The sequence below is a fragment of the Pleurodeles waltl genome, chromosome 4_1 (genome assembly GCF_031143425.1).
Source record: "Pleurodeles waltl isolate 20211129_DDA chromosome 4_1, aPleWal1.hap1.20221129, whole genome shotgun sequence".
NCBI classification, from domain to species: domain Eukaryota; kingdom Metazoa; phylum Chordata; class Amphibia; order Caudata; family Salamandridae; genus Pleurodeles; species Pleurodeles waltl.
This window is the reverse complement of record NC_090442.1, coordinates 936,526,715-936,536,118: the sequence shown is the minus strand read 5'-3', so window position 1 is coordinate 936,536,118 and position 9,404 is coordinate 936,526,715.

Genomic DNA, 9,404 nt, shown 5'->3' with positions numbered 1-9,404 from the left:
GACCGAGACCCGGTGAGCTTAATCTCATTGTGCTGTGGGAATCTGATTGTTTTCAAGGCTTTCTGTGTTTCAAATTTGTGTGACTAATCAGGTATTTTATTTTGTGGGACTTTCATCTATTTTTCTTTCTTCTAGTTCCGTCAATATTAAACCCTTGGGTATTCTTTCTCTAGGAGCGCGGCTGTTCATGCTGGAAATCTTGCTGCAAGGCATTGTTGGGAAGTGCTTTGCATTTTTTCTACTGGACATTGGTGGTCTATGTTTGCTTAGATTGCAGGTCAAGATGGTGGACACTTTACAGCACAGCTCATTCCCCTCACCTGTCTCTTTAATCATGCACATTGGAGGACAACAGTAAGGCTCCGTTCGGAAGGAATGGGGAAAAGAACATTTTTCAGGTCCTGAATTGTTTTCTTGGAATGACGCTCAGGCCACCATTGCTTGGTTTCAAATTACTCCCATTACTGTGTGGGAAGTGAGTGTGAAAAGCCTGGATGATGTTGAAACAGGAGATTTGTAGACTGGCCGGGACGTTTCGAAGTAATCCTTAAAACCTGACCAGAGTGGCAAATGGTCAATAGGGATGGTATTTATATTTCACTGCATGGCAGTGACATTTTCCTTGAGACTTTGTATTCATTTTGAAGGTGGCTCCTTGATTATGGGTAGGGAGCCTTTCTGAAATGTCAGCCTCCCAGTATTGGTGGTTGTCATGGTTAGAACCTCATCCTCCCTAAGGTACTATTTTCCATCATGGAAAGAGAATGATTATTGTTACCAAGAATTGTGGACTACAATTTCCTCTCTATTTGGGCTGACAGTTGGGGCTGGTGGGCTAATCTGCCACACCAGCATTGGTTTCCTGGGCACTGGCCATCAGTCATCATGGGGATAGGATAGGTCCTGGCTGCAGGCAGAACACTTGAGGACCCGGGCGAGTTCTACCATGCATAGAAAGGGCTCTGTTGGCTAAGAGGGCCAGGGAATAGGATCACTCTGACACAAGATATTTTGGCTTCATGGTCTTGTGATTTATTGGCAGTGATGAATATTTTTTTTATACAGAATTTCGGCATACATGTAATAAATGTGCTCTAATATTCTCTAAAACATTGCATGTCCCCTTTGATTGTGCAGGAGGGAGTTACTATTGCAGCTTTGGTGAACTTTGCTACAACCCCCCTGCAGGTTAAGAGTATGGAAACATAGGGCAAAGGAAATCACCTCCCAAACCTCCATACAGGCTCAGTCTTCCTCAGACTGCTACTGTTGGACCTGGCTTTTTGACAGGGACATCCCCAAACTTTTTGCCTCCTTCCTCCTATTTTTTCTGACCTGTTGTTGTTGGCTTTTGACCTCTGAGCACTTTACCACTGCTAACCAGTGCTAAAGTGCATATGCTCTCTGTGTAAATTGTACTATCGATTGGTTTATCCATGATTGACTATTTAATTTACCTGTAAGTCCCTAGTAGAGTGCACTACATGTGCCTGGGGCATGTAGATTAAATGCTACTAGTGGGCCTGCAGCACTGGTTGTGCCACCCACCTCAGTAGCCCCTTAACCTTGTCTCAGGCCTGCCATTGCAAGGCCTGTGTGTGCAGTTTCACTGCCACTTCGACTTGGCATTTAAAAGTACTTGCCAAGCCTAGAACTCCCCTTTTTCTACATATAAGTCATCCCTAATGTGTGCCCTAGGTAACCCCTAGAGCAGGGTGCTGTGTAGGTAAAAGGCAGGACATGTACCTGTGTAGTTATATGTCCTGGTAGTGTAAAACTCCTAAATTCGTTTTTACACTACTGTGAGGCCTGCTCCCTTCATAGGCTAACATTGGGGCTGCCCTCATACACTGTTGAAGTGGCAGCTGCTGATCTGAAAGGAGCAGGAAGGTCATATTTAGTATGGCCAGAATGGTAATACAAAATCCTGCTGACTGGTGAAGTCGGATTTAATATTACTATTCTAGAAATGCCACTTTTAGAAAGTGAGCATTTCTTTGCACTAAAATCTTGTTGTGCCCTTCAATCCACGTCTGGCTAGGTTTAGTGGACAGCTCCTTGTGCATTCACTCAGACACACCCCAAACACAGGGTACTCAGCCTCACTTGCATACATCTGCATTTTGAATGGGTCTTCCTGGGCTGGGAGGGTGGAGGGCCTGCCCTCACACAAAGGACTGCCACACCCCCTACTGGGACTCTGGCAGACAGGATTGAGCTGAAAGGGAACTTGGTGCATTTCTTAGAGACTCTTTGAAGTCACCCCCACTTCAAAGGCACAACTTAGTATAAAACAGGGCCTCTGCCCTACCTCATCAGACACTTGCTGGAGAAGAAACCTGAACCAGAAACTACATCCTGCCAAGAAGAACTGCCTGGCTGCTCAAAGGACTCACCTGTCTGCTTTCTCCAAAGGACTGCTGTCTTGCTGTTGCCCTGCTGCCTTGCTGAACTCTTGTCTGGCTGTGAAAGTGCTCTCCAAGGGCTTGGATAGAGCTTGCCTCCTGTTCCTTGAAGTCTCAGGACCAAAAAGACTTCTTCCTTTCACGTGGACGCTCCGTGCGCCGAAAATTTCGACGCACAGCTTGTTTCGCGGCGAGAAAAACGCCGCACACCGACGCTAATCAACGCGACGCCCTCGGGACGATCGAGACTTCGACGCACAACCTCGCAAGGACAAAGCCGCCCGACTTCCAAGGAGAAATCGACGCGACGCCTACCGTGAGTGCGAAACTTTGACGCACGGCCTCGCAAGGACAACGCCGCCCGACTTCCAAGGAGAAATCGACGCGACGCCTGCCGTGAGACCAAAATTTCGCCGCACGGCCTCGCAAGGACAACGCCGCCCGACTTCCAAGGAGAAATCGACGCGACGCCTACCGTGAGATCGAAACTTCGACGCGCAGCCCCGCAGAACGACGCGCAGCCGGAAAATAAGCAGGAGAATCCACGCACAGACCCGGGACATCTGGTAATCCTCGCGATCCACAAAAAGAGACTGTCTGCGCGCCGGAAAACGACGCCCGACTTCCCCGCGTGGAAAAGAACGACGCAAGTCTGTGTGTGCTGAGCGGAAAACGACGCACACACCCCTTTTTCCACGCATCTCTTCTCCTGTGGCCCTCTGAGGAGATTTCCCACCAGAAACCAGGTACTCTGTGCTTGAAAGACACTTTATTGCTTTTTAAAGACTTAAAGACTCTTAATATCACTTTTCAGTGATATCTTTACAAATTCGTATTGCAACTTTGATCGTTTTGACCTACAATTATCCAGATAAATATTCTATATTTTTCTAAACACTGTGTGGTGTATTTTTGTGGTGTTATACTATGGTGTTGTATGATTTATTGCACAAATGCTTTACACATTGCCTTCTAAGTTAAGCCTGACTGCTCGTGCCAAGCTACCGGAGGGTGAGCACAGGCTGATTTTGGATTGTGTGTGACTTACCCTGACTAGAGTGAGGGTTCTTGCTTGGACAGAGGGCAACCTATCTGCCAACCAAAAACCCCATTTCTAACAGCTACTATATGTGATTATCTGTTCTGTATTCAAAGGATGCTTCACTTATTGTTTTAAGATCTACCTCATCTGTGTAAGAAGTAAGCTGCAGGGAAAATCTCTACAGTGTCTGCAAAGATACTCCTGGCTGGGTCACTGAATGAAACATGAACTCCAGACCAGTTTTCCCCATCTCCCTCTATCTCATCAGCACTGAGCATGAGAAGCTTATAAAAAAGATGTCAGTCATCTCACTCTCTCTCTCTCGTTCCCTCTCTTTGACTTTCTATTTATAGTTAGGTTAGTGAACATTTTGTAATTACTAGTTTGTCAGGGTCCAGAGACTCAGTGTGTGCTATTTATTGGATTCATCTATCAGTGGCTTTGCAAAGTGGCCATGCATGGGCCTGTGAGCACTGAATTTTCGCAAATAAATATTCCTGCATTTGTATTTTGATTATGAATCTGCATAAAATTTGACTTAACATAGAAAATAATGTGAGACTTGGAAAATGTGCCCACTTGAGTGGCCCTCATTGATCGCAAAGCATCTTTATTAAAGGCTTATTAACATTAATTGAAGTATTTACTCCAAGAAAATGCAGTAGTATGATGTATTAATGAATGTGCGTTATGTATTTGACTAATAACATTTTAGGCCTTAAGTTAGCGAGGCGTGGGGCTAGTTTGCACTGCCTTATGTTAAACTGTACCATTCTAATAATAAATGTATGTCAAAAGAAATTAATGAATGTATTGTTTTTTCCACTCTGTTGACCGAGCGTTAGCAGATGTCTTTAGCTTTCTCATGAGAACTGCTTGCTAGAGTATTGTGTACTGGTTATTGAAACAATGTTTAGTTAAGGCGTGAGACAGCGATGTTCCCAGGAGCTAACAATGGATGCACTGACTGGAGTACGGATGGATAGTAAAATATCACTTGATGAGCCTAACAGTGGGAACAGGAGAAGAGGAGCCAGTCATCGACATGTGAAAGACAGTTTAGTTATATCTTAGATTTAAACTTTTTCTTCTATTGGACTAATTGAAAGCGTACGATTCTTTGACCAATGGCAGTGTGGGAAGTTCTCTAGATGATTTTAATTTGACCAGACTGCACAGAGAGAGGAGGACCACTTGTGCTCACTAGCTCACTCTTATTGTACCTCCGTAGAGGTGTGCTCATTGTTATTTTGATTCCTTCTGAGGGGATTCTACTTAACTTCATTGCTTAGACTTCTGATGCTGACTGCTGATTCCTTAGACACTGCTTTCTGATGGTTTGGAGAACTTAGAGTCCCCATTTTCAGACCATTCCCTTTCATGGCCCATTGCTGATGCTGACCGAACAGCTGTCCAAATGAAGAAGAAAATCGCAGCTTGCTGATCCATATGAGGAGAGGTATAACAAATGCTAGTGTTCTTGTTGAAAATGTTGTCTTTTGTTTCTAGGTACCAACCGCTGCTTTGACAGCGCCATAGCTAGTTGTCTTTCCAAATTTATGTTGACTAAAATTGTTTTGCATGAAGCCCAACATGCTAGTCTAATCCGAAGGTTAATAAGGGAAACCCTGACAATTTAACAAGTTGCTATTAACTAATTAGATGTTGCTCAGTTACTGAACTTAGATGTATGCTATTTTCATTGTGTAGCTACTTTTATTGCTAATTTGTACTGTGACTCTAGAATGTTTTGAGAGAGCGCAGCTTATATGCTTAGAAATTAACATGTAGGGGGTGATTCTAACCCTGGCGGTCGGTGATAAAGCGGCGGCCAACCCGCCAACAGGCTGGCGGTCCAAAAAATTGAATTCTGACCCTGGCGGGAACCGCCAACACAGGCCGCCACATTTACACTCCGACCGCCACGGCGGGACCGACAAACAGCGCGGCGGTCACCGCCAACAGACAGGCGGCAGACAATGTACCGCCCACACTATCATGACCGGCCAATCCGCCACCTTTTCCGGGGCGGGAGCACCGCCGATAAAAACACGGCGGAAACAGAATACGAACGGGAAAACGCGCACCCCTACGCACTCCACGAGGAAGGAGGACAGCATGGAACCCGAATTAAACATCCTACCTGCTCTCGGCTACCTGCTCATCTACCACGAGTACGAACGCCGGCGCAGACGACAACGGTGAGTACTGCACCTACGACACAGGGGAGGGGGGAGGACGAAAGGTTACGTGCACACACATACGCGATACACCCACCCCCCCAAACCATGTACACACCAATGCAGAGCAACAAGTCACAGTGAAACCACCCAAACCCCCGTAAAAAAAGCAAGGACATAATTAAATTGTGACTCGAAATTTATGGGAAATAAAAACCACTGATAAGTCACGGTCAAATAGCAATAACAATTCAAAAATACCAATTCAATATCCAGTGCATACGATAAACCGAGGCAATAAGTCCTGCACATCTAACGAGATTCCAAGTGTCCGTGGGCCAAAGTGTAGCAACACAAGGGCAAAGCCCACACAGGAGACCTGAGTCCTTTGGAGAGAACACTGCAGGGGCATCTGATGAAAAAACCACAGGCACCTCAGGGGGAAGGGAAGGGGGGGGCACCACAGCCACATGAGTCCACGACACCAGATCCACGAAGGGGCCACCATGCCCACTGTGCCATCCTGGGGAGTGCAAAGCCACAGTCTCTCAAGTCTCTACAGTGGGTGGCTTGCCCACTCGGCCATCCTGGGGAGTGCAAAGCCACAGTCTCTCAAGTCTCTACAGTGGGTGGCTTGGCCAGTCGGCCATCCTGGGGAGTGCAAAGCCACAGTCTCTCAAGTCTCTACAGTGGGTGGCTTGGCCACTCGGCCATCCTGGGGAGTGCAAAGCCACAGTCTCTCAAGTCTCTACAGTGGGTGGCTTGCCCACTCGGCCATCCTGGGGATTGCAAAGCCACAGTCCATCAGGTGGATAACAGTCTCCACCGGTCAAGGAGGAGGCATGGTGGGCACAGTGAACCGTGAACAGTAGCTCGAGACAGATCCAGCACTGTCATTGTGCCAGTGGTGCTTGAGACGGCGGGGCCCAGCGGAGCGGTGCTTGAGATGGCGGGGCCCAGCGGAGCGGTGCTTGAGATGGCGGGGCCCAGCGGAGCGGTGCTTGACAGGAAGGGCCCAGCGGAGCGGTGCTTGAGACGGCGGGGCCCAGCGGAGCGGTGCTTGAGACGGCGGGGCCCAGCGGAGCGGTGCTTGACAGGAAGGGCCCAGCGGAGCGGTGCTTGAGACGGCGGGGCCCAGCGGAGCGGTGCTTGAGACGGCGGGGCCCAGCGGAGCGGTGCTTGAGACGGCGGGGCCCAGCGGGGCGGTGCTTGACAGGAAGGGCCCAGCGGAGCGGTGCTTGAGATGGCGGGGCCCAGCGGAGCGGTGCTTGAGATGGCGGGGCCCAGCGGAGCGGTGCTTGAGACGGCGGGGCCCAGCGGAGCGGTGCTTGAGACGGCGGGGCCCAGCGGGGCGGTGCTTGACAGGAAGGGCCCAGCGGAGCGGTGCTTGAGACCGCGGGGCCCAGCGGAGCGGTGCTTGAGACGGCGGGGCCCAGCGGAGCGGTGCTTGAGACGGCGGGGCCCAGCGGAGCGGTGCTTGAGATGAAGGGCCCAGCGGAGCGGTGCTTGACAGGAAGGGCCCAGCGGAGCGGTGCTTGAGACGGCGGGGCCCAGCGGAGCGGTGCTTGAGATGGCGGGGCCCAGCGGAGCGGTGCCTGAGACGGCGGGGCCCTGTTCAGCGGTGCTCTTCTGCACGGCGGGGCCCTGTTCAGCGGTGCTCTTCTGCACGGGGGGGCCCTGTTCAGCGGTGCTCTTCTGCACGGCGGGGCCCTGTTCAGCGGTGCTCCTCTCCACGGTGGGGCCCTGTTCAGCGGTGCTCCTCTCCACGGCGGGGCCCTGTTCAGCGGTGCTCTTCTGCACGGCGGGGCCCTGTTCAGCGGTGCTCCTCTCCACGGCGGGGCCCTGTTCAGCGGTGCTCCTCTCCACGGCAGGGCCCTGTTCAGCGGTGCTCTTCTCCACGGCGGGGCCCTGTTCAGCGGTGCTCTTCTGCACGGCGGGGCCCTGTTCAGCGGTGCTCCTCTCCACGGCGGGGCCCTGTTCAGCGGTGCTCCTCTCCATGGCGGGGCCCTGTTCAGCGGTGCTCTTCTCCACGGCGGGGCCCTGTTCAGCGGTGCTCGTCCAGTAGGTCAAGGGAGCCAGACCTGGCCTGGACTCCCTGCTCAGTCGCCCTCCGACCGTGCTGTTGCTGGACCCTTCGGTGACGGAGTCCTGGGCCCTTTGGTGTCCTTCCTAACACCCGGGATGGGGCTTGTGGGCCCCTCCTGCTCCGTGCTCCTGCTGGCTGACTTTTCTGCCCTGCTGCCCTTTCGCACCTTAGATGAGGCTCTCGGGCCCTTGCCTCCCCTAGATGTTGTGGCTGGTGATGTGGGCGAACTTTGCTCCTTGGGGGCAGCCGTGTCAGTCCTCTCACGGCGGCCCTTTAGCTTCCTGGTCTTCTTGCCTGGTGGGGGGCTGGCTGTCCCCTTGCTGCTGATTGAAGTGTCACTGCTGGCAAAGGGTGGGCTCCAGAACCCATGCACCACAGTGACACTCGAAGCTGGTCTGGTGGTGGCTGAGGTGCTCTTGGGACTCTTTGCAGATGGAGGGGGTGGGTCAGTGGAGGGAAAGAGGTCAAGATTAGCAAGGAAAACTTTCTTAGGACCAAGGTAAAAGGTAGGAGAAGTGGTGATGGAAGTGGAGGAAGAGGATGTGGTTGTAGGAGAGTCAGGTGTGCTGTCTTTGGGTACAGATGCTTGTGCTGGAGGCTGTTGTGAGGTGGATGGCTGTTGGGTGGGTGTCTGCCTGCGTTTGTGTGTCTTGGAAGAGGGGGTGACAGACACAGTGGGAGAGGACACAGGGGACGTGTAAATGGTAGTGGGGGTGGTGACTGCACGTGTGCGGACTGGACTGGAGGGTGTGCTGGTGATGGAAGCACTGGCTGATGGTGGTGTGCATGCAGGTGTGAGTGTAGACGTCACAGGGAGGGAGGAGGGAGACGAGGAGGAGGGGGACACAGAGGTGGTAGTGACTGTTGGAATGTCTGCATCTGGGTGTTGCTTGCGTGAATGCTTGTGGGTTCTGTGGTGCTTGTGTCTGGATGAGCTGCCCTTGGGTGTTGAGGTGTGTGCAGGCTGGTCTGATGGTGTGGGTGGGATAGGCTGAGGAACAGGAGACAGAGACAGGCTGGAGGCAGTCAGAAGAGGGAGGCTGGAAACAGGGACAATGGCTGCCGTCAGTGCTGAGGCCAGAGCATTGAACGATCGTTGATGGGCAGCCTGACCCGAATGAATGCCCTCCAGGTAGGCATTGCTCCGATGCACCTCCCTTTCTACCCCCTGGATGGCATTCAAAAGGGTAGTCTGCCCAACAATGATGGTCCGCAGGAGGTCAATGACCTCCTCACTGAGGGCAGCAGGGGTAACAGGGGCAGGGGCTGAGGTGCCTGGGGCGAAGGAGACGCCCGCCTTCCTGGGCGAGCGGACACGGAGCGTAGGCTGAGAGGCTGCTGGGAGGGCGGGGCTGGTGCGCTGGGTGGCGGCTGTACCTGTAGAGGCGGGGGGCCCGGATGTTGCCGCCACTGCTAGGGAGCTCTCATCCGAGGACGTGTCGCTGTCGCTGGTGTCACCACCGGTCCCCGTTGTGGTGCTCCCCTCGCCCTCCGGATCACTGGTGCCCTCGGTGTCTGTTCCTGGTCCCACCGGGGCCTTGTGACTTGCAGCTCCCTCGTGCTCCGATGCCAATTCTCCTCCGCCTGATGATGCTAATGCACAGATGCACAAGAAGACGAAGAAGAAGGGTGGGGGGAGAAAAACGAAGACCAGGTTGAGTGCATGCAATGTCAACACCGTTGGCGGAGAG